This window comes from Mytilus californianus, unplaced genomic scaffold (assembly GCF_021869535.1).
Source record: "Mytilus californianus isolate M0D057914Y unplaced genomic scaffold, xbMytCali1.0.p SCAF_3, whole genome shotgun sequence".
Taxonomy (NCBI): Eukaryota; Metazoa; Mollusca; class Bivalvia; order Mytilida; family Mytilidae; genus Mytilus; species Mytilus californianus.
This window is the reverse complement of record NW_026262679.1, coordinates 73,282,277-73,307,859: the sequence shown is the minus strand read 5'-3', so window position 1 is coordinate 73,307,859 and position 25,583 is coordinate 73,282,277. Positions and strand designations below refer to the sequence as shown.

Below are 25,583 nucleotides of genomic sequence, written 5' to 3'. Positions count from 1 at the left end.
CAAACCAACAAATTTGCAGAAATGAAACTTTTGGTGAAAGAGAAATATATTTAGACCATTTTGAGCCAAAATTTACTTGTCTATGAGTTTGCATTAAAAATTGAGGATTAATGAGCTCCATAGTATATTAATTTAAGATTTCCAGAAAACCAGGGGTTATTTTTGGAGTATCTCTTTTTTGAAGGTCAGTTTTTTTCTTAATAGAAGGCTTTAAAGGTATGTTGAAAATTGGCATGCAGAAAGCTGATACATGTACAATTCAGGATATACCTGGTTTCTATGAAGTTAAACTTAAGGTAAAATATTTAGAAAGCTGTGAAAATTGCAAAATTTGGTTGAACAGATAGGGATATTTAATTGGTGGTCTGACACCTTTAAGCGAAATGCGGTGAAACCCCAAAATCAGAAAACGATTGATTTTTCTGTCTTAACTGATCAATTGAAATGATAGTAGCCACATTTCAATCTTTTTTGAGGCAAAAAGTCAGATATTGCAAATTTAGAGCCTTAAATCTGAATTTGTGCTATTTTTAGCTTTTCCCACCCTGACATTATGCTTTCATATACAAAAATGTCCTAAATTTTTAAAAATGTAACAGTAAGTTGTTTCTGTGGTGTTAAATATTAAAACATAGGTTGTTTACTACCCCCAAAATATTGTCGTCATGAAGATTTAATGAAATTATTTAATTTAACCCCTTATATCATTGCGTCATACTATGTATTTGGCAGATAACGTCGCCTGATGTAAACACTGCATAAACTCACAAAAATCCCATTAAAATCTCAAATGAAAGTTTTATACCTTAAATTTTTTTGACTGATAGTAAATAAAAACAGTTAAATGACCATGACCACACTTTTGATCAGTTAATAGTCCCATTACTGACACCAGGTGAAAAAAAGGGGGGTCAATATTCCTCGACTCTTCAATACCTAGGATTTTTTACTAGACTCATTGTAAAAATTGTGGAAAATCTTTAAAGTAGTAGAACAAACAAGGAAAAATCGACAAAAACTTATCTTGATATTGAAAGTTTATGTTCCTGTAGTCCAAAATGAAATTTTCAAGTATTTTCTATCAAAGTCATACATTACAGTCAGTTTAAATTGAGCTGTGAAATTTGTAATATAAGTCGCATTATGCTCAGATAGGCTGTTTTTAACTAGAAATTGACTAAGGATTAAGAATAAAGCAAAGCAAACGATTTCTGATCAACTTTTTTTTTTGTCTCTTTAGGTGTCAGACCACCAATTACTCCCTCCAATTTAGAACATATGTAAAAGTAGCCCTACTCTGACACAAAATAGTGCTTTTGATGTCCTTGTTCACTTAAACAAACCAACAAATTTGCAGAAATGAAACTTTTGGTGAAAGAGAAATATATTTAGACCATTTTGAGCCAAAATTTACTTGTCTATGAGTTTGCATTAAAAATTGAGGATTAATGAGCTCCATAGTATATTAATTTAAGATGTCCAGAAAACCATGGGGTTATTTTTGGAGTATCTCTTTTTTGAAGGTCAGTTTTTTTCTTAATAGAAGGCTTTAAAGGTATGTTGAAAATTGCCATGCAGAAAGCTGGTTTCTATGAAGTTAAACTTAAGGTAAAATATTTAGAAAGCTGTGAAAATTGCAAAATTTGGTTGAACAGATAGGGCTCGCGGGTTTAAATTTTCGCGCCCGTTGCGTCGATTGGTGCGCAGTCATTACCGTGATCGGTCGAACGTCGCAAAATATTTACTTTCTTCTCGAATAAAAACAATATAAAAACACTATCAATTTTTGTTCTAAATTAGTGCTTTCTCGATTCATAATTCACAAAAATTAAATTAAGGACGGTATTTAAAACTACAAAGTCGACCTTTTTACGGTTTGTTGACATCGAGATTGGCCATTTTGGAATCTCGGAAGAAACTTGCTTTCAATATTTTGACAAGTAACCAGCTTTTATATTTATACTAGAATGACTATCAATTTTTGTTATAATTGTATTCATTTCGGTATATTTTTAAGCTGTCTTACTAATTTTCAACACGTAGATCCACCCAAAGAAAGAGATATCGTGGTGAGTATCTAAAAAGTACGTATCCACTCCTGTGAAAAACTAGCCCTTGGATTCGTTGGTTTTTCTCTAAATTCTTCTTTTTTGAAAATTTTCCTTGTTTTTCTAAATATTTGGAAGATTTAATTAATTCCTGTAGTGAAGAGTTGGCTATTTTTAATATGAGAGATGAACACTTTAACATTTTACAACTGATTATAGATCCATTTGCTTACTTGACAATGTTAAGAAATGAAAAAGCTTTTAAAGTGATACAGAAACTTATAGATCCAAAATGTAGACGAATATGTTACAATCTCCATTGTGAAAGGTATAGATTGTTGCAATTAGATGATATAAAGAAAAAGAAGAAAAAGTAGATAATAACTTTATATAAACCCTTAAGTGATTAATGGTTGTCTACTCTTAAACAGTGATATCTTTAGATAGATATTCAAGATTTTTAAGTATTTAAAGTGTTGATGCAGTCTAAATTGACATTAAGCCCAATTTTATCGTCAAGAATGTAAATAATGTACAGTGATATTGGTGGAAGATATTTTTATTCATATTGTTAAATACACTACTCGAAAGAGGTGTGCCTACATTTGCAGAAGCTTTATAACAGATTAATTACAGTTCAGAATTAGTCACTGAAATATTGCAAATCCGTGAATGATGAAAATTTTTATAAAATCACGACAATCGTAAAATATTGTATCGTCTGCTGAACAATGTCTCAAAGGAACAAACAAGGAAAATTTTCAAAAAAGAAGAATTTAGAGAAAAACCAATGAATCCAAGGGCTAGTTTTTCACAGGAGTGGATACACCTTATCGCTATATGTCCGCAATTACTGGACATCACACAAGTTCCCGTAAAATTTTGACGTCATAATAGAATATATCTGACACCACAATGGAAAAGTGATTGTTGTATGACGTCAAAAGTTCGAGCGGGACAGGTGTCAAAACTTAGAACCTGACCACCACGATATACCATCATTTGACTCAGTCCATTGTCAAAACTTAAAACCTGACCACTCGTATGCCCAACTGAAAACCATTGAAACATCTGATTTGTGTAATGTTGCTTTTGAGTCTGTACATGTACCTGATATAAAAGATCATGAAGTAGTGCATGGTTGATGATGAATATAATATAAATGTTGATTTTGACTTGTTACCATTACCTACTGATTTACTTCCCTTAAACCACTGTAGATATGTTGTCGAACTAGACTATATTGTTCAACAGTTGAAACAATGTTCCAAATGTGAAGTCCCTTTACAATTACATAATTCGTTGGGAGTTAAACCTTATGGTGTTGCTGGTATTTTGTATATACAATGTACAGAATGTGGAGATATCGCCCGAATAAGATTAGGGAAAGTAACACCATGTACATGTAGAAAAGGAGTTGGTACATTTGATGTCAATACAAAATTAGCTGCAGGTAAACAAATGTTCTTTCAATTATGATAATGATATAGTTTGGTCAATATAAAAAATTGTACTACATGTACATATAAAAATAAGAAGATGTGGTATGATTGCCAATAAGACCACTTTCCAACAGAGACCAAATACATATGAGTTAACAGCTTTAGGTCACCGTCCAACCTTTAACAATGAGCAAAACCCATACCACATAGTCAGCTATAAAATGCCCCAAATGATAATTGTGAAACAATTCAAACAAAAAAACTAACAACAATTTTAAGTACTTAACAATGAATGAAAAAACAAATATGTTACACAGCATTAAACTTCAATCACTAACGTAAATTACAGGCACCTGACTTGGGACAAGCACATACAATGTACAATATGGAGGGGTTAAATTTTTTGCAGGTGCCCAACCTGGGACAGTATTGTAACAGCGCAATACATGGATATGAACAAAATACATGTATAAAAATCAGTTGAAAAGCGTTTAATTATAACTCATCAGATCAATAAAAAGCAGAAAAACAAATAACGAACACACAGACTTGGTGTGGCAGGTTATTTATACATTTATAAATATATGTATGTAATAAACTATGAAAAGTGCAGAAAATACTTAATTCCGAGATTGGCTTAGTGGGCTGATACATGTACCTACAAATGTAAGTGTTAAAGATATTTTATCTAAAGTTCTGACGATTCAAATTGAAAGAGCAGATTTATGTTTTTTGTTTAATTTCAAAATGCTATGATGCATAAAAGTAGAATAATGACGTCATCATATGTACATTTTTGTTACTCCAAAATAGAGGAAATTTAATTTGATAACCAAAATAATATTGATATCATTTCACTTTTTGTGATAATGAATATCTTTAAGCATATGTCAATCTTAATTGCCAACATGAAAAATCCTCTTGATTTGCAAGACTTACTAGCCAACCAGAACTAAAATCAGCTGCCAGTAGTGTGATAATTTAAAACATACCATTTTATCCTGGTCAGACATCATAATTCCCTATTTTGCATTGCCACAGGAGACACAAAATTAATTTTGCTTGCCTTCATTTTCCTACATGTACATGTACATAGAAAATATTGCCCAACCTATATAATTAAAACTACTGAAAATAATTTTGCTGGTGTTTTAAATTTATTGTTCATTTATTTTTTTGTATGTTTTTATATTATCAGGTATGATTCATGCAGGCATAGGAGAAACGCAGCTGAATAATTTGCTAGCTGCCATGAATGTCCATTGTCCTCATCATAAGTCACTAAAGTCAAGAGAAAATGAAGTTGGAGACATAATAGAGTGTCAGGCAAATGCTTCAGAAAGGAAGTTTTTACTTGACGAAGCTTTCAAGTCCATGACCATTGATGCAGGTTTGAATGAAAATTAAATATAATAATTTTATAAAAAAATAGGCCTGATCCTGTCATTTGCATATACATGTACACTGTACATACAATGGCACACATATTTTACAAATGTCATTTTATATATTGACATGTATATGTTAACGTTAATGCCTAAAATATGTGTAAAAGGTGCTAATCCAATTCTTGCAATTTAAATATTATATGCATAGATATTTAGTAATTGGTTGTTGCATGTACATGGGAGAAACCTACCCTTATATCTAATCAGTGTGGGCTTCTTTTTTATCCAACTCAGAGCAACATATATCTTCAAAAATTATTAGATATAGTTCAAAGGGAAATAATCCTTAAATATTTTTTGAATGGCTCCCCTATTAACTTTTCTCTTCCATGTGCAGGCAACAACTATTCATTGTTCTATTGTGTTGTAATTTATTTCATTATTATTTCATTGTCATAAGAAAAATCATTGTAATAATGGTATGAAATTTAAAATCTGCTAGGCTCCATAATTAGATTATTAAAGTATTTCTATTTCTATACCTTTTTATATATACCTAAATCTTAGTGTCACTATCACCTTAATTTCATGGTTGAGTTGTGTGTTTAGGTTTATTTCTCTGAAAACATTTCATAATAAATCAATGATAATTCTCAGCTACAGTCCTCATGTATTAAGGACAATTAATCTCTACAACACTTGGGCAACTTTGGTATTTATTTCATGCTTAAATGACTGTAGTTAAGTTTTACCTTTTGGTTCATGTTTTTAGGGCTGGAGATCTGTTTTTGAATACATATTTTCCAGTATTATGAATTTAACCTTTTTTTACAGAAGGTAATGAACAAGCAGGTATTAATGCATCCACAGACACTTGTTGGCAGAAGAAAGGTTCTGGAAGGGCTTACAATAGTTTGTCAGGTACATATAAAATCATAGTGCTCTTATAAAAACAAAAACAAAAAAATGTGCATGCATTAAAGGTAAGTGTACAAATATTCAAATATTTAAAAAAAAAAAAAATCATACTAGTTATAAAATGCTCATCTTCGTATGACTGCAGATGTCAAAAACTGAACAGTTGGGGCAAGTATGGACACCAAATTCAAGCTTTGTACAGCTCTGAACTTGGATTGTGATTAAATATTTGACTCAGCATAGGTTTCTGACACAGAATGAATGTGGTCTAAGATATGAAAAAAATTAAATAGGACTTTTCAAGTGGCAATTCCCTTCTTTTAATCTATATTATCAAATATGAATCTACTTGAAATGAAATTTCTATTAATTGTGCAATTCAGCTCTGATTCTGGATTGTGATTAAATATTTGACATAGCACAGGTTCTGACACAGAGTGAAAATAGTCATATAGTCATTTATCTTTTATCATGATTATGGTCCATTTATATAAAAGATATAACTACATGGTTTGATTCAGCAAATCAAAGAACCAAAAGATTTCAATAATGGATGAATTCAAACTGAGAGTATTTTAGGACCTAAATACGGACAAATTTGATAACTGGACACAAAATCCAAAATATGAATACAGGGTAATAATCAGCAAATCATAGAACCCCATAAATTTATATTTGTTGAAATCAATCAAATTTTTATTTTGGACCCTTTGGACCTTAATGTGGACCAATTACAAAACAGGGCCGAAAAAATCATAAAATCTAAAAATACACAGATTCGGCATATCAAAAAAACTCAAGAACTAAATATTTGTTGAAATCAAAGTTTATGTTTGGACCCTTTGGACCTTAATGTGGACTTATTTGAAAACTGGCCCCAAAATAAAAAATCTGAATACACATGAGAATCACCATATAAAAAACCCAAATAAATCTATATTTCTTAAAAAATCAAACAAAGTTAAATTGGGACCTTTGGACCTCAATGTGTACCAATTTACACATGGGATCACAATCCAAAATCTAAATACACAGTTAGATTCTTTCTATTAAACAACCCCAAGTTTTTAAGACTTAGATTTAAACCCCATGGAAATAGGCCAGGAAATAAGCAATTTATACAAAGTATCAGAAAAGTATTGTTTTTGGCCTTATTCCCTAAAATGTTAGGGCCATAAACCTCAAAATCAATCCCAACCTTTCTTTTTTGGTATGGATCCTTGTGGTACATTTTCAAAGAGATCCATAGACTTATAGTTATACTCCAAGTAATTGTCAGGCAACCAGAACATCCTAGTTTGTTTGCACCTTTTGGCCCCTTATTCCTAAATGGTTTAGGCCATTTCCCCCCAAAATAAATCCCAACATTCCTTTTGAGGTATGGAACCATGTGGTACAATTTCATAAAGATTCATACACTTATACACAAGCTATTGTCCCGAAACAACAAAAATGCTTGTTTTTGGCTCCTTTTTGTATTCCATTCTAAACTTTGCAGCTGTAGATCGTGTATTTTACTATCTCAAAGTAAGTTTACCTTATGTCTAATGCAATACTCAACGAAATATATTGTTTCTGTCTTTTATTCCGACAAAAAGTGGTTTTTACTAAAATTAGGCAAAATGAGGTTGGCGCCTTTATTACAGGATTAAACACATTTTTTCTAGAGGTTATTGATATGTAACGGGGGCGATTAACTCACAATCTGAATAAAAGTGCGAAGGACTTTTATGTAAAGTTTGTGAGTAAGAGCCCGGGTTTACACATCAATAACCTCTAAAAAAATGTGTTTAATCCTTATAATTCGTAAAGGGGCACTAGCTACGAGATGTATAAAAAATATAAAATACGTTTTTTTTTGTTCAATCATTAATGAAAGTGAAATAGTGAAATAATATATCCCTTTTAGCAGCCAGTATGGTTCAATTTTGTCAAAATAAGCTAAGAAACAGTGAGGATGAATTATTCACTTACAAGTGAATAATTCGACCTCATTGAATCCGTATTCATGTGAACTTCAATTTAACCCCTTGGCTAGAGATGGATACCGCATGCATTGTGCGTGTTCAATTATTTAAAGGAAAAGAATGTCAACATTGAAAGTGAAACAAAGGTAAATCATTTGATTGACTGATTCGATCCACAAAAAATCATTCCTAACAGGTAAAAACGATGATTAACAGATATTTTTAATCTATAATATGAAATTAAACAGACCTAGAAAAATCCAAATGCACGATTCTGCTATCTATTTATATCTTTATTTATGTTTATATCGCTTATTTGGCAATCAGAGATCTTCGGGGGTCAACTCGACAAGTAATTAGATGGCGTATAGACTAAAATAACTCAAAACGAAGCTACATATTATCGAGCCCATGCCCGGAATATTGTTTATTTTAGATTTTTTATAATTTGGATAAATGTTTTGCATTGTTATAAATCAAATATGAGAATTTGAGTCAAATCGGTAAACATGAATTTGACAGCTAGTGCCCCTTTAAGCCAAATTTGTTTTTTAATCTCAATTTGCTGAAAGTCACGGGATCCCTGCAAGCATGTGTATCGCGCATGAATAGATTACAAAATTAGTTTCGGAAACATGGTTAATCTAAGTGTAAACCAAGAGAAAAATTCTAATTGACCAATCCAATTCAAGTATTTATAGATATGCAAATCATATAAGAATTATTACACAATCAATTTGAATTACTAGTATAGCAACATGATTACTCCATATTTACACTTACTTGCATTAGCGTATACATTTAACTTTTCAGGTGTGGCATCAGTGATAGGAGAAAAAACAGGGAAAATTGTGCATCACACCCTCAGAATATCCAGCTGCCGTATATATGTCGGAATGCACAAAAGAAGGGAAGACCACCTATACCACACAATTGTAAAAAAAACTGGTCAAGGGCAGCAAAGGACATGGAACCAGACATGGTAGTACAGTTGGTGAAGGATGTACATGAGCAAAATATTGAAATTAATGAACTGGCAGGTGATGACGATTCTGTTGGGTTTGACAGGGCAAAGAAACTTCTTCCAAATTCTAAAATGGTAAAAACCAGTGATAGAAATCATATAATCATAAATATCACCAAAAAGCTGTACAGCCTAAAACCAAAGCAAAAGGAGTTGTTGCCAATGGTAATAAATGCAATTACCAAGAATTATTCTTATATGTTGGCACAAAACCAAGGCAGTCCAGAAAAAATTGAAAAAGGAGTCAGAGGGAGAATTGACCATATGTATGGGAAACACCAAACCTGTGATATGAAATGGTGTGGTTATCTAAAAGACAGAGCATCATATAGGCACACAAACTTACCCTTCAGAAAGGACTTGACATCTGATAGCCTCAAAGCTGATCTAGAGAAATTGTTTCTGGGAAAAATTGAAAGCCAATCAAAGAAACTGTCAGATAGCTTTAACCATACGGTCTCAACCAAAGCAGCAAAAAATAAGCATTATTCTGGTTCCTCAAATTTAAATTATTGTGTCAGTGCAGCAGTCTTACCAAAAAGTGAGGGATATGGTTATGTGTCAAAGGTAATATTTGCAAATTATACTTATATGGTTTTTTCCAAAAAAAAATATTCTGATCCCAAGTTTGATGAAAAATATATTCTGTTCAAGCAGATGACAAAAAAATTCTGAATCCAGATTTTCAAAAAAATTTTGATTATCAGCGTCAAAAAGTAAAAAAAAATTGCTTTGCACGAAATATTTTTTGACTCAAACAACAGACCATAATCCCCTTGACTCAAACAACAGGCCATAACACACCCCCCCCCTCCCCCCCCTTGAAGTTCAATGGTTGCTCCCTAATGTTTCAAAACAAAATAAGGGAAATTTGTTATTTCACTATACAAAAAGTATATTTTAAATGTGAAATGTAATTTTAAGAAATAAAATTTAGAATTGAAATGGGGAATGTGTTAAACAGACAGCAAACCTAACCAAAGCAGAAAACAGCCAAAGTCCATTAATGGGTCTTCAACACAGCAATAAAATCTCGCATCCTTGTTCCTTCTTCATTATTTTTGTAGTTTTATAGGGTATAAAAGTCTAAAGTGCTTCATGAAAAATGTGCTTTGATCAATGCTTTTACATCAAAATAAAACTTGGCAACAAAAAGGAATAGTCAATTCTTAAATAACTGTTAAGACCATCCTCATATTGAATTTATACATGTTGTTATAATTTATTTATTTTTAAGGTTAGTGAAGCAGCTGGATTGTCACCTGGGAATGAGACTATCAAGAGGGCTATACGATTGAATAGAAAGAGGGATAAAAAATCTGAAAGAGCCAAAACAAAGCAGCACAAAAAAAGAAGAATCAATCTTAAAAAAAGAAAGATCAGTAAAAAGTACCGGAGTTGAATTGAGAGAAGGAAGAATTTATGAAAGTGAAATAGGTAAATCTAATTGCATTTTTTTTACTCAAAACTTCTGTCCTGCCTTTTTTCCTAATTTCATCCTAGCCCCCCATAAAAATCAAATGGTAGCTCCCTTAACTATTGCTCTTCTGACTTAAAGTATCAATTTTAAATATTTGATTTTTTTAATTTTACCTAAGTACATCCTTAACTTTTTAAAATGTCTTGGAATTTAAACTTTGACTTCATTTAACTTATTGCAAATTTAACCAAAGTATCATTTTTAAACTTCATTCTCTGTCTTTCGTACTTATAATTGATTAGCGGAGGGCCCCTTTTTTGGTCTTTAAGATTGATGCATGATATGCAATAAGCATTATCAAAGTTATAAAATTGAACATACTTTAAACATTTGATGTTTCATTTACTTTTGTACAAACACATTTTACACCATATATAACAATCAAAATCTGCAATTTTGTTTTTAAAAAACTTGATGTGTTATAGGAATTAACAATGAGAAGTTAAATGAAGAAATCCCTGCTCCAATGAATGCATCTTTATGTATACCGATAGATATTTCTACAGCTCCACTGGTAGTCTTTGATTTAGAAACTACCAGCCTATTTAAGTTGTTAATATATAAATATATAGAAAAATTATTCTCATGTACAAATATTATCTACTAAAAACTCTCTTAATGGCAAATATCCGCTCTGCCTTATAGTTATAGCATAACATTTTACTAAAAAAAAACTTAAATTAAATGGGGTTTTATAGTAAATTATATATGAAAACTTTATATGCTTACCGGTTTATACATTGTATATTGGTTATTGCACATGGAACCAGCTTTTCATTCTTCTTTTTGAAGTAATACTATTATATGATTTCACTCAAATATTAAAGGTAGAGATAAATGTATATCACAGCAGGAAAATTGCCCATACAAATTTCTTAAACTGTCTATATGAAAGTATGGAGATGTGGTATGATTGCCAATGAGACTGTATTCACCCAAAGTTCAAATGAAGTGAAAGTAGGCAATTATAGGCAGACTTCAACAATGAAAATAACCTATATCACACAGGAGGCTTTAACAGACCCTCACATGAAAAACTTAAGAAAAGTGAACATTAGATATTGTAAACGCAATATTAGAATAATAAATCATGAAAAAAATAATAAGTTTTTTTCTTTTCCTTTTCGGTTCATTTTGGTGATAAGATTAACCCATACATTGCTAAAACTATTGAATTAGCAGGTAACATATTTTGTATTTATTGAGAAATATTGAAATAATGAAAAACTAAACTAATTTTTTTTTCCAGATAGAACATCAGATGTAATACAGATTGCTGCAACTTCAAACAATACCGAATTTAGCAGTTACATCTTTCCAAACCAACCTATCTCAATACAGGCCTCCGAAATTACAATAAAATGCTTCGCTGAGCGCAGCTGGATACGACCGCAGAGGTCCAACCCTGAACAGTTGGGGCAAAAATGGACACAATATTCACACTTGATACAGGTCTGAATTTGGATTGTAAATAATTATTTGACACATGGGTCAATATCCCTAATGCACCTCAAATTGAGGAACACAAAATTTGTGTGTAAACAAAAAATCTCTGTGGAGTGATATTGGACATGTTTCTATTTTTAACAAGTGACAGAGCTTAACCATTTGTGTTGATTTGGAAAGTAGAGGACCATAGAATAAATGTGTAAAACCTATGGAGTTATTAAATGTATTCAAAAGTATTAAATTTTCAAAGAATTTATTGTGTGAAAAAAGGGATTTTTTACCAGGAAGAGCCGCATCACGAAAGGATTTTCGGGGTATGCTAATTAACGGAAAAATGAATCACACTTCGTACCCCGAAAATTTAACTACATATGTGAAAATGTCTCGGCTTCGAAATGAGCCATCATACATATCCAAGTTTATGATATGGACTGAGCTACAGAAGAAAACGTTACCATTACCGCCTATGGAGAAACAATTGCGCATATTGCCCCAATTTATAAGACTGTATATTTGAAGTTGTCAGACTGATTTATGAATGATTGCATCTTGTACACCAGAGAAAATTGTGAAAATGAAGGTTAGTCGTTTTTTATAAATACCTAGCCATCACAGCTGGTTTTAGATTAACATTATTTATAAAGATCGGCAACAATTTTCGCTTTTGAAATGTATTACTGGCACGGGGCTGAAGTACTTCTTTTTGGCACAATAAAAACTGTGTTTACATCAGACGCTGGCACATGTTATTGACATGAAAAAGGGACTAACTTCTTTTGGAAAGATTTAATATTGTTAAATTGTAAGTCAACATGACACACTAAAGACATTGTTATGTCATTATCATTCCAGTCTACACATGCTACAGGAATAGCTGATAATCAAGGGAAATAACACGCTTCGGACGAATATATAATTTGATAGTGATACGTACGTACATTGTTTTACACCAATAATTTGACCATTAATTAGCAGCTGGTCACTAAAACATGCAATTAAACAGACAAACATATTTTAAGAAAAGCACAAATTGCTATATATTTTAATGCACAGTAACAAAACACAAGATAGTGTCTTTTCTCAGTGAAAAAGGGGAGGGTCAAATCTTCTAAAAACAAAGTGCTTCACCTATTCTGCTATTAAGCTACTACTGATTGCTCCTCATAAAAAAAGGTTAAAATGAAGGTTGTGAAGCCACAAGAGAGAAGAATCTCTTTATTTGTGATAAAACTTTCAAGGATTTGAATTTTCCCTCTCAATTATACAGTTTGTATTTAAATGAAATGATAACACAACCTGAGTAAATTTTTTGTCTTATTTTAGTTTTAGACATATCATTCCAGTTTAACCTGAGATGGCAAATAAGAGGTTTTAAAAAGTTCTGAATTACTGGTAAGCATTTTGTTTTATTAGGCAAGCTCTAAATTGTTTATTTATGGTTTTTATGCAATTGAAATTACAGTCAGGGTAATGAAAATATGCTGATATGAAAACTGTTGCTATGGTCTTGATATTATATAAAAATGCTTAGTTACTGATCTTTTCGACTCAACATTTTGACTTTAAACCTGAGGCAACTGTTCATTATGTAACACTGCAAACTATGCTTAGCATTATTTTTATCAGTCGCTTTTTAATGACATCATAATACGTGTGATGTCATAATGTTTACTTAAAAGCTTATGGGCAGTTCTCACTGATAAAGGGTTTATACTGCAATACATTCGAAAAAACCTTTTTATTTAAATAGAATTATGTGAAAGGTCAAGTTTTGAAAATTTGCACTTCATTGCGCTTTAATTATATGATAAATATGACATTCACACCATTTTAGAGTGGTTTTTAAGGTAGAAAATACCAGATTTCCAGTGGCAAAAATTATTTAGTATTTTTTAAAGTTTTTGGATGAAATCTACATTTTTGCATAATTTCTCAGTCAAAATGCACTTTTAGACATCAGAAATTTTATTAAATGCTTTAACAGGGTCTTTATATTGTAATTAAAGGTTATCATTAGATATTTTATCTATATTGCGACTTGTGAAGATATACTGGAAGAAATCAATATTATACTTACACATTGAACTCAAAATTAATGAATATAGGGATAAAAGGATCATTGCCTTATAGTGCTGAAACAACTTTATTTTCTTTCAGAAATGGACAAAAACTCACAGTTTTATTCAGAAAGTCATACCGATGAAGATTACACAGGAATATTGGGAAAAATCAGAACTATGGAGTTCAATATGGGTCAATATCCATAATGAGCCTCAAATTGAGGAACATAAATTTGAGTGTAAACAAAAAATCTCTGAGTCTGTGTATTGATATTGGACATGTTTCTATTTTTAACAAGTGACAGAGCTTACTTAACCATTTGTGTTGATTTGGAAAGTAGAGGACCATAGAATAAATGTGTAAAAACTATTGAATCATTAAATGTATTCAAAGTATTAAATTTTCAAAGAATTTATTGTGTGAAAAAAGGGATTTTTTACCAGGAAGAGCCGCATCACGAAAGGATTTTTGGGGTATGCTAATTAACGGAAAAATAAATCAAACTTTGTACCTCGAAAATTTAACTACATATGTGAAAATGTCTCAGCTTTGAAACGAGCCATCATACATATCCAAGTTTACAATATGGACTGAGCTACAGAAGAAAACGTTACCATTACCGCCTATTGGAGAAACAATTGCGCATATTGCCCCACATAATAGGTTTCTGACACTGAATAACTGTAGTCAAAGAACTTAGAATTGGTTATATGATTTGAATTTATATTCAATTTTTTGCTTTTGTGCAATACACTATATGCTGTTGCAAAATTGCCCCCCCCCCCCCCCCCCCCCCAAAAAAAAATCCCCCCCCCCTCCTGTTTTTTGCTTTTGTGAAATACACTATCGGTATGCTGTTGCGTATTGACCCCCCCCCCCCCCCCCCCCTTTTTCCAAAAAAAATTCTTTCCCTCAAGATATGGTCATAATCTCATGTCAATTCAAATTTCCAATGGAGTTTGCAACCATAATTACCAATTTAAATACATTATAAAAGTCTTAAAATAGAAAAAAATCCCCCCAAATTTTTTGAACCCCTTATGTTTTATCACCCTCAAACTCAATCCCAGCCTTCTCTTTGTGGTATGGTACATTTGTACCTTGCAGTACAATTTCAGAGAGATCCATACACTTGAACACAAGTTATTGTCTGGAAACTAGAAAAATGCTTGTTTTTTGGCCCCTTTTTGGCCCCAAATTCCTAAACGTTTAGGGCAATTACCCCCAAACTTAAACCCAGCTTTCCCTTTGTGATATGGAACCTTGTAGTACAATTTCATAAAAATTCATACACTTTCACACAAGTTATTGTCCTGAAACTAGAAAAATGCTTGTTTTTTGCCCCTTTTTGGCCCTTAATTCCTAAAATTTTGAGGCAATTATCCCCAAAATCCATCCCAGCCTTCCCTTTGTGATATGGTACCTTGCAAGACAATTTCAGAGAGATCCTTGTCTGGAAACTAGAAAAATGCTTTTTTTTGGCCCCTTATTCCTAAACGTTTTGGGAAATTGCCCCCAAAGTCAATTCCAGCTTTCACTTTGTGATATGGAACCTTGTAGTACAATTTTAGAAAGATCCATACACTTACACACAAGTTATTGTCATGAAACTAGAAAAATGCTTGTTTTTTGCCCCTTTTTTTGCCCCTAATTCCTAAAATTTTGAGGCAATTACCCCCCAAAATCAATCCAAGCATTCCCTTTGTGATATGGAACCTTGTGGTACAATGTCAGAGAAATCCATACACTAACACTCAAGTTATTGTCTGGAAGTTACAAAAATGCTTATTTTTGGCCCCTTTTCGGCCCCTAATTCATTAACTGTTGGTACCATAACCCCTAAAATCAATCCCAACCTTCCTTTTGTGGTACTGAACCTTATGGTAAAATTTCATAGAGAGATCCATTCACTTAAACTAAAGTTATTGCGGAAAACCAATGTGTCTTCGGACGACACCAACGTCAAACCAATATACGGCCGCAAAAATTTTTTGCGGTCATATGAAAATTACTGTTTCTGCAAATCAGATGTTTTATAATTTACAACCTGTTTCGTACAAATTACCACATGAAGCTCTCACTGATTTTATAACATTTCTTTCCAAATATCCATCCAAGCCAGTTCTTGTAGGACACAACATCAAACACTTTGATTGCCATGTTTTGTACCATTCTTTAAAGGCAAATCTGATGTGGAATGAGTTTCCATCTCACATATGTGGATTCATAGACACCATGGAGTTATTTAAGAAAATAATGCCAGGATTACCATCATATTCTCAAACTTCATTGGTGTCAGAACTTCTTGGTGAAAACTATTGTGCACACAATGCAGTTGATGATACTAGAGCATTGTTTAAATTATTAACTACAAAAGCCTTAAACAATCTCGCAGCTTGATACGACCACAATTTGGCGTTTATTATAAAGTGTTCTCGTTAGAGATTTATAAGCTAATAAAATGCTCCGCTGGGGCGCAGCTTGATACGACCGCAGAGGTCGAACCCTGAACAGTTGGGGCAAGTATGGACACAACATTCAAGCTTGATACAGCACTGAATTTAGATTGTAATTAAATATTTGACACAGCATAGGTTTCTGACACAGAATGAATGTGGTCTAAGAACTTAAAAATTTTTAATTTACCTATTCAAACCATATCATTATTATTTGCTTTTATATATAAATCAGAAATAACCAATTCAAAATGGAAAATTTTAAAGAAAAAAACAAAAAAAAATCCCTCCCCAAATTTTTTGAACCCCCTTATGATTCATCACCCCCAAACTCAATCCCAGCCTTCCCTTTGTGGTATGGTACCTTGCAGTACAATTTCAGAGAGATCCATACACTTGAACACAAGTTATTGTCTGGAAACTAGAAAATGCTTTTTTTTGGCCCCTTTTTGGCCCCAAATTCCTAAACGTTTAGGGCAATTACCCCCAAACTCAAACCCAGCTTTCCCTTTGTGATATGGAACCTTGCAGTACAATTTCATAAAGATCCATACACTTACACACAAGTTATTGTCCTGAAACTAGAAAAATGCTTGTTCTTTGCCCCTTTATGCCCCTTATTCCTAAAATTTTGAGGCAATTACCCCCAAAATCAATCCCAGCCTTCCCTTTGTGGTATGGTACCTTGCAGTACAATTTCAGAGAGATCCATACACTTGAACACAAGTTATTGTCTGGAAACTAAAAAAATGCTTATTTTTGGCCCCTTATTCCTAAACGTTTTGGGCAATTACCCCCAAACTCAATTAAAGCTTTTCCTTTGTGATATGGAACCTTGTAGTACAATTTCATAAAGATCCATACACTTACACACAAGTTATTGTCATGAAACTAGAAAAATGCTTGTTTTTTTGAAGCTTTTTTGCCCCTAATTCCTAAAATTTGTAGGCAATAACCCCCAAAATCAATCCCAGCTTTCCCTTTGTGATATGGAACCTTGTGATACAATGTCAGAGAGATCCATACACTTACACACAAGTTATTGTCATGAAACTAGAAAAATGCTTGTTTTTTGCCCCTTTTTGGCCCCTTATTCCTAAAATTTGGAGGCAATTACCCCCAAAATAATCCCAGCATTCCCTTTGTGATATGGAACCTTGTGGTACAATGTCAGAGAGATCCATACACTAACACACAAGTTATGTCTGGAAGTTACAAAAATGCTTATTTTTTGGCCCCTTTTTGGCCCCTTAACTGTTGGTACCATAACCCCCCAAATCAATCCCCACCTTCCTTTTGTGGTATTGAACCTTATGGTAAAATTTCATAGAGATCCATTTACTTAAACTAAAGTTAGAGTGCGAAAACCAATGTGTCTTCGGACGACGACGACGACGCCGACGACGACGACGCCGGACGACGACGCCTGGACGACGACGACGACGCCGGACGACGACGACGACGAGGACGCCAACGTCATACCAATATACGACCGCAAAATTTTTTTGCGGTCGTATAAAACTTGAAGTACACATTGGGCTATTATGATGTGAGTCAGATGTGGATACTAAAAAATTTCAAAGATCTTTTAGAGTACATACAATCTAAGACTCTCATCTTTCAACAGTATTAAAATATTTGACTTTTCTACACTTTACACAAGTATTCCCCATTCCAAACTAAAAGACAAATTGAAAGAGTTGGTATTGCTTTGTTTCATAAAAAAGAATGGCCAACATAGATACAAGTATCTTGTCTTAGGGAGGGATAAATCCTACTCTGTAAAAAATCACTCTGATTCAAACAAACAATTCTCTGATACTGACATTATCAAGATGCTTGATTTCTTGATTGACAACATATTTGTTACGTTTGGAGGACGTGTTTTCTACAAACTATCGGCATTCCCATGGGGACCAACTGTACCAAATTGACTGACATCTAGAAATTGACAATGAGGGTCGGTTGAAAACAAAACTTTACTACAAAAAGAGATGATTTCAGTTTCCCAATTGTGAACTTTCCATTTCTATGTAGAAACATTCCCGCAGCGCCTGAATACGGAGTATATATCTCCAAATTGATACGAAATTCCCGGGCTTGTATTTCCTATCATGATTTCCTTGATGGAGGGTTGCTGCTCACAATGAAGCTATTAAACCAAGAGTTCCAAATGGTGAAGTTGAAATCATCCCTTCATAAATTTTACGGACGACATCACGAGTTAGTTGACCATTATGGAATAACCGTTTCACAGATGATAGCGGATATGTTCCTACTGTCGGAACTACAATCCCGTTCCCTTTATTAGACTATTTACCGGGTTTGTAGTAACATGAGCAACACGACGGGTGCCACATGTGAAGCAGTATCTGCCTTCCCTTCCGGAGCACCCTGTGGCGGATCCAGGGGGAGGGTTCCGGGTGTTGGAACCCCCTTTTTTGGACGATCAATGCATTTGAATGGGGACATATAGTTGGACCCCCCCCCCCCCCTTATCCTAGGTTGGGACCCCCTTTCAGAAATGGCTGGATCCGCCCTTGAGCACCTGAAATCATCCCCAGTTTTTGGTCGGGTTCGTGTTGCTTAGTCTTCAGTTTTCTATGTTGTGTTTTGTGTACTACTGTTTGTCTGTTTGTCTTTTTTTTTTTTTTAGCCATGACGTTGTCAGTTTATTTTCGATTTATGAGTTTGAATGTCCCTCTGGTATCTTTCGCCCCTCTTTTAAGCAAAGATTGAACTACTAAAGGTACACAAAATCGGAGCATTGGTCGGATAACAATTATTTACATGTATAAACCCTTACTCTTATGAGGGTGTAGTTATATTTAGTATCTTTTCTGAAACAGATTAAACCGGCAAGCAAAGGTAATAATCAAAATATTTTAATTTAAACACGCAAGAACCAGAAATCATTTAGTTGCCCTGTTACAATAGTTTTTGTGCATCAATCAGGACATCCTGTCCTTAGCCTGAATTGCATCATGTTAAAGTTTATGGTTACAGATTAGTGAGATTACCATTTAAATGAGAAATGCACACACATTGTGGGTGTTTTGATACTCCTGCGTGAGCTGTGAATGTTTCTTTAATAATATTGACCTGGCAAGTTGAAGAAATTGAATTCAAATTATTTAAATTTTGATTTACTTTGATAATGTGGAAAAAAATCCATTATCATTTTCGAGGGAAATAAATAATTGCAGAACCAAATGTCGGTTTACTGGCGACGTTTATCAGACAGAGAGTTCATTGAAATAAAAGTACAGAATTTACACAACAACCTGCGAATCCGGCAGCATTTAATATTTTGCGACAAAACACCTCTGATCGTAGGTTTAATGGTTCATCGGTTCATTAGACCACACTGCCATTACAATCTCCGTTTTAATTGGTTACTATGTTTTGGCGGGTTTTTTTTCTATTGTTCTAATTTTTCAACTCCTACCATGATGGAATTTATTTGGAAGGTCAGTGTTATTCTTTCTATATTAATGACATAATAATGGTCTAGTAATAGTTCATTGGTGTTACTTACACACAGAATCAACGTTTATTTTAGCAGAGACATATAGACACATATATATGTCTCATATTTTAGTAACTATCGAAAAGGAGAGTTAATCCATTATAAAATGACAATCAGAAAAGAAGATTTTACGGTCATATTTCAAAACTCAGTAATCTTATTTAGATTTGTTATACTATGATATTTAGTCTGGTTTGTATATGACTTGTATTTACCAATTGATTGACTGAACGTTTCGGATCGAGTAGACCGGTTAGACCTATAATATGAGAATGCAGGACAGAAAGTCACAGGACAAAAAGTCACGGACAAAAAGTCACAGGACAAAAAGTCACAATTCAGTTTTGAGATTATTTTTCTTTAAACAAGAAAACACTTATTTAGAAAATAAAATTTTTGATTTTTCTTGAACTATTATATATGAAGCAACTTTGTAATTAAGATATATTCAATAAATATCAATAATGATCAAATAATTGTTGTGAAAACAATATGTCAAAGTGGCTTGGTACTTAAATGGCTTCATTGTGCCAAAAATATATCCTTTGCATGATTCAAATTTTATAAATTTTCATTTATCAAGTCTTATGAACAATTTCCTAAACTAAAAATGAATATATGTAATAAAAAGAAAATACTTCAAGATCTTTCTCTTATATATTCAAACAATTGTCAAAAATTATTTGTGACTTTTTGTCTTGTGACTTTTTGTCCTATCAAATTTTTGACTTTATGTCCTGTGACTTTTTGTCCTGTGTCTTTCTGTCCGTTTACCTAATATGAGACTTCGTAGGTTCTAACTTCATATCGTTTGCATTCAGCGGTTTTTTATCGGTTATTTTTTATTACTATTAATGTTCATGGTTCAGCATGGATAGTAAAAAAATATCCGATAAAAAACGTTGAATGCAAACGATATGAACCTATACGAAGTCTTATATTATAGGACTAGTAGACCGGTATGAATGCTATTTTGTGTAAATCGATTGGAAATAACACGGCATAGAAATAAATAGAAATAAGAATAGTTCTATAAATGATCAAATGGGTTAAATTTGAATTTTTATCATAAACAGATATTTTTTTTTTGTAAACTGATGAATTGAGCCCTTTTCAACTGATTTTTACATCTTGTTCCTATGTTGTACTGTATAACACTGTCCCAGGTTAGGAGGAGGGTTGGCACCTTCAAACTAGCTTAACTCTGCCACATTCTGTTTGTGCCTGTCCTACGTCAGGAGCCTATAATTCAGTAGCAGTTGGTTTTTGCTGTATATCATTTTGTTTTTTCTTTCATGGTTTTGTACTTCAATCAGGCTGTTTTCTCATTTGAATTGATTTGCATTTGTCATTTCGAGGCCTTTCATATCTGACTATGCGGTATGGGTTTTGCTCATTGTTGAAGGCCTTACAGCAACCTATAATTGTTAACTTCTATGTCATTTGGTCTCTGGTGGAAAGGTTGGGAACTAACCCTCTATATGGTGTTTATACCTTATAGAGGAATAACCCTTTTAAATATGGGTAATTATCCCTCGATAAAGGGATATAATAGTTTATATAAAAAAGAAGATGTGGTATGATTGCCAATGAGACAACTCTCCACAAGAGTCCAAATGACACAGAAATTAACAACTATTAGTTATTAACTAACAACTGTTACGCCTCAAACAATGAGCAAAGCCCATACCTCATAGTCAGCTATAAAAGGCCCCGAATTGACAAATGTAAAACAATTCAAACAAGTAAACTAATGGCCTTATTTATATATACAAAATAATGAACGAAAAAAACAAATATGTAACACAGCAACAAACGATAACCACTGAATTACAGGCTCCGGACTTGAGACAGGCACATACAGAATGTGGCGGGGTTAAACTAGTTCGAAGGAGCCAACCCTCTCCTAACCTGGGACAGTGGTGTAACAGTAAAACATAAGAACAAACAATAAAAATCAGTTGAAAAAGGCTTAACTCATCAGATGGATACAAATAGTAAAACATCTAACAAAAACACATTGTTGACGTGGACGGGTACTTATACATCCCAACAACAAAAAAACATTAAGTACAGATCTGAGAGTACTTGCAGTTACTGACAGCTGGTTCAAAGCCAATAACAACTAATAAAAAAAAACAATGCATCTAAGACTAAATTTTCAATCAGTTCAGGGGCCTCGGTGGCCGAGTGGTCTAAGTAGTTACTACTGTAATCACTAGCCAGTCAACACTGAGGTTGTGAGTTCGAACCCCGCTCGTGCGGGTGCACTCGACTCCAATCTTAATTGACTAGGATTGTCAGTTTTCCTATCGAAGGTCGGTGGTTTTCTCCGGGCGCTCCGGCTTCCTCCACCAATAAAAACTGGCCGCCACGAAATAGCCCAAAAGCGGTGCTTAAAAGTGGCGTTAAAACACCAAAAATCAATCAATCAATCAATCAGTTCACATCCAACATCCAATGGATTTAGTATAAAGACGCCATAAACAGTGCAATGCCAAGATACAGGATTATTATTATTATTATTAGACGGATTAAAAGCAAAACATGGCAAATGTGCATTTTCTACTTATTATGGCAGTAACCTGCAACATTTGATGCACCAATTGTTGTACTTAATGTAATATGCACATGTCTAGTTTACTGCTAAACTGACTGAATATACAATCTATTGTTCATGTTAATTGAAAGATGTGATGATCAGGTAAATTCCACTCAGTTATGCCTCAATGAACAGATTTCTTCAAATATGTAAGAGAATGATAATCCCTTTCTTCATGATTAAGTACAAGTGTTATCGAGTACTTATCATGAAGTAAGGGATTATCTTTCTCTTGTCAGTGTAAATTAAATGTTTATAATTGATGCATAACTTCATTTTCAGCATTTCATTTATGGGTTAGTTTTAGTGATGTAAGGACTGTCTTATAATTTGGGAGATATTTTTAAAATGCATTATAGACATAAGGTGACACAACAGTAAAAAGAAAAGGTATGAATTGTATATGTTTCCTGATTGTGAGTATGAATGTAAATCATGTAATATTTTAGTGAGGAATTATCCTTTTTTTATTTACAGTTTAAATCAATAAATACATTTGAGTTACAACTAATTTTATTTCACAGCCAATATCTTGGTCCAGCTTTTTAAATCAAAAACTATTTCATTATGTCAGGGAAATGTTCTAATAAAATGCCTTTAAAAGTTTAAATATATATTGAAAACCTAAATCAAATTCCTTTTTTTTTTTTAATTCTTTTATCAGAATATTGGAAATAACTATTCTTCCCAACCTTCGGTTCATTAAGCTAAAAATTTAGGTTGTTTTTTATTTTAAAACTTTTTTCTTCTTTTTTTTGAATTGCTTTGATATTGTTTATTTTTTTTAGTTATTTGAAGTTATTAATATTTTCATAATAACATTAAACGTACAAATTTTATTGCACCTGTAAACTTCAACTTATATTGATTTTTTTTTAACAAAACTTTTAGTTAGTTTCAATCACTGTGATAAATCCTTTCAATCTGCTTCGGGGCAGTTTTAACTCATTTATAGAAACTCTCTGTTTTGAATTATAGGTTAGATAATACTTGGTCGAATATTTAAAACTTGAGGCGTAGCAGAGGGTTTTAAATATTCATAAAACATGACCAAGTATTTTCTGACCAATTTAGAACATATTCACACCTTCGAGTGACATAACAAATTTGGCTGCTCATTGTAATAAACAAACTTTGATATTAGCTCACTTTAAATTTGCTTCTGCTTCAGGTACAATTTAATCTTATATATCTAAAATTCCTTCATTTTAAAATGCACAAAATCAGCTTTTCTAAAATTGTATAATTTTCAATAAGGGCAAAACTTCATCAATAAATTTAATTTTCAATCGTTTCAATGCTTGCTCTTTTTCAATGATGAATGTATTGGTTTTTTTTTTTTTTTTTTTTCTCAAAAACTTTCTTTGATTTTTTTTATCAACAGGCATTGTTTCTTAAAACATTGAATTGAAGTCTGGTATAAAAAAAAATGGCTTAAATATTACATGTATTTTACCTACACCTTTGCCCCTTTTCAATTTTTTTTTTCAGAGGGTCTATTTATGTACCATAAAATAACATTAACAATGTTGAAATCTCAACTTAGATACCATCCCCAGAATATTTACGTCAGGACTGGTAACATATGCATTGGAAAGTAAGATAATTTTTTTTTCAATTTATTAATAGTTGTCTGATAGATATTAAAATAATTTGAATATGTATTACAGATAGACGGCAGCCCAGAGAGAAGAAAAAAGTAGTCCTAGACCTGGCGATGATATAATTGTTGATGCCTAGATGATGATGTAGGTATTTTGTCGTTACAATTGTACTTAAACTGTTAATAGTTGTAAGGTAATAAAATCAGTTTTCCCTGGAGAAACAGCTTGAAAATTTATTACAAATTAGTCCAAAATTTCTTTTTCAAATTTATACTCTAATGAAAAAAGTATACTTGTACTCCAATTTAGGATTTGAATTGAAACATGCATCACATTAATTTCTGAATTAATTATAACAGCAAATAGTCTCTTAACATTGACAATTTGGAAACCCTTTCTCTAATAGTCTCTCCTGAACGAAAGTAAAGTTTCCGATTGTCAATTTGGATATCTACATATTTAGTCGATTTTTTTTAAAAGTAATTTGGAAAATATGACTTGATTTAGATTGTTTGAGATTCAGTTGAATTTTAATCATTTTTGTTCAAAATGTATACATCAGATTGTTTTGGTTAGCCACCAACTTCTGATAATTTGACAAGCACATTAATTTGGGAAATAATGATTATATCATTAAACCGTCTTCATTACTGATTGAAATATAGATTTAAAATGAAAATAAGTTAATGATATACAGTCAAAAAGAGCAATTGACCAATGATGATGGCTGCCATTAATGCCAGTTTTTCTTTATAGATATTTTGAAAGAAAAAAAAATTAAAATAGCAAATTTTTTAAGTTTTATATTTGGTTCAATATTTTTGAACTTATTTTGTTTTTGTTTCAGATACCAGCCCCAGGATATTTACGTCAGGACAGGTAACATATGCATCCGAAAGTAAGTATATTTTTTTTTTATTTATTAATAGTTTTCTGATAGATATTAAAATAATTTGAATATGTATTACAGATAGACGGCAGCCCAGAGAGAAGAAAAAAGAAGTCCTAGACATGGAGATGATATAGTTGTTGATGCCTAGATGATGATGTACGTATTTTGTCGTTACAATTGTACTTAAACTGTTAATAGTTGTAAGGTAATAAAATCAGTTTTCCCTGGAGAAACAGCTTGATAATTTATTACAAATTAGTCCAAAATTTCTTTTTCAAATTTATACTCTAATGAAAAAAGTATACTTGTACTCCAATTTAGGATTTGAATTGAAACATGCATCACATTAATTTCTGAATTAATTATAACAGCAAATAGTCTCTTAACATTGACAATTTGGAAACCCTTTCTCTAATAGTCTCTCCTGAACGAAAGTAAAGTTTCCGATTGTCAATTTGGATATCTACATATTTAGTCGATTTTTTTTAAAAGTAATTTGGAAAATATGACTTGATTTAGATTGTTTGAGATTCAGTTGAATTTTAATCATTTTTGTTCAAAATGTATACATCAGATTGTTTTGGTTAGCCACCAACTTCTGATAATTTGACACGCAGATTAATTTGGGAAATAATGATTATATCATTAAACCGTCTTCATTACTGATTGAAATATAGATTTAAAATGAAAATAAGTTAATGATATACAGTCAAAAAGAGCAAT

At 32.4% G+C, this 25,583-nt stretch overlaps 3 long non-coding RNA genes across 7 annotated transcripts in view; 2 read left to right on the top strand and 1 right to left on the bottom strand.

The window, feature by feature from the left end:
* Nucleotides 1–25,583, top strand: part of LOC127735048 (uncharacterized) — a 113,833-nt gene that overhangs the window by 64,337 nt on the left and 23,913 nt on the right. The window lies entirely within an intron of this gene.
* On the top strand, nucleotides 1,890–14,541 carry LOC127735052 (uncharacterized). The gene is made up of 8 exons (XR_007997983.1): nucleotides 1,890–2,069; nucleotides 4,689–4,880; nucleotides 5,713–5,799; nucleotides 8,577–9,354; nucleotides 10,025–10,224; nucleotides 11,517–12,296; nucleotides 13,040–13,108; nucleotides 13,874–14,541. It is a non-coding gene; the product is annotated as an uncharacterized LOC127735052 (long non-coding RNA).
* The window catches only part of LOC127735054 (uncharacterized), a 139,439-nt gene continuing 128,514 nt past the window's right edge, over nucleotides 14,659–25,583 (bottom strand). Inside the window, exon 3 of the long non-coding RNA XR_007997989.1 lies at nucleotides 14,659–17,526. This is a non-coding gene — a long non-coding RNA (uncharacterized LOC127735054). The remainder of the gene's footprint in view (nucleotides 17,527–25,583) is intronic.